Here is a 731-nt window from a genome sequence, read left to right on the forward strand (position 1 = left end):
CTTCTTTGCTGTCTGGCTCCTCTTATTCTCCTGGGCATTTTTTTTGGGGGGGGGCGGCAGAGGGAGACCAAAGCTTCTTCCCTGTTGGGACTCCTGGTTGGGCCTCAGCGCCTGCTCAGGTCCTATCTGGGGGGTGGGGAGGACAGAAGGGGAGGGGCTGATCCGAAGAAGAGGGGAGGGAGCCCCCACTGGGCAGCAGGAGCAGCTCTAAGCAGATGGCTCGGTCAATTGCTGTCTGTCAGGAGGCAGAAGGAGGGTCTTCTGCGGGTGGGGGGTTGCTTCTCTGGACCGCTGAGAGTACAAACGCGTCTTCCCATGATTTTAATCGCTGCCATGCTTGCTAGCATCCTTCTCCTGAGTCTTTTCTGCTTCCCCTCGAATCCCACCCCCAAATATTAGTCTTTTTCTGCAGAAGCATAAAATAGACCTTAAACTATGAAAGGGTGACCTGTCAATCATGCCACTTTAATTGAAAATGCCCCCCACTGGCCGGGACTTCACTGCTCAGAGAGGGAAGGCCAGACGGATGAATCAGAAATAACAGTGAGCTGCCTGGGAGTGGCAGGTGTGGGTATGTCAGCTGTTGGTGGGTCGTGGTGACAGGGGAGCCGTGATGCAGCCAATGGAGCCTTTGGGGGGCCCAGGCACTGGGCCTTTCAAGGCAGTGGGGGCAACACTGGCAACGGTGGCTTGATTGGGTTTCCAAGATTGGCTGCCTGACAGGCTGCACA

This window comes from Erythrolamprus reginae, chromosome 10, assembly GCF_031021105.1.
Source record: "Erythrolamprus reginae isolate rEryReg1 chromosome 10, rEryReg1.hap1, whole genome shotgun sequence".
NCBI lineage: Eukaryota > Metazoa > Chordata > Lepidosauria > Squamata > Dipsadidae > Erythrolamprus > Erythrolamprus reginae.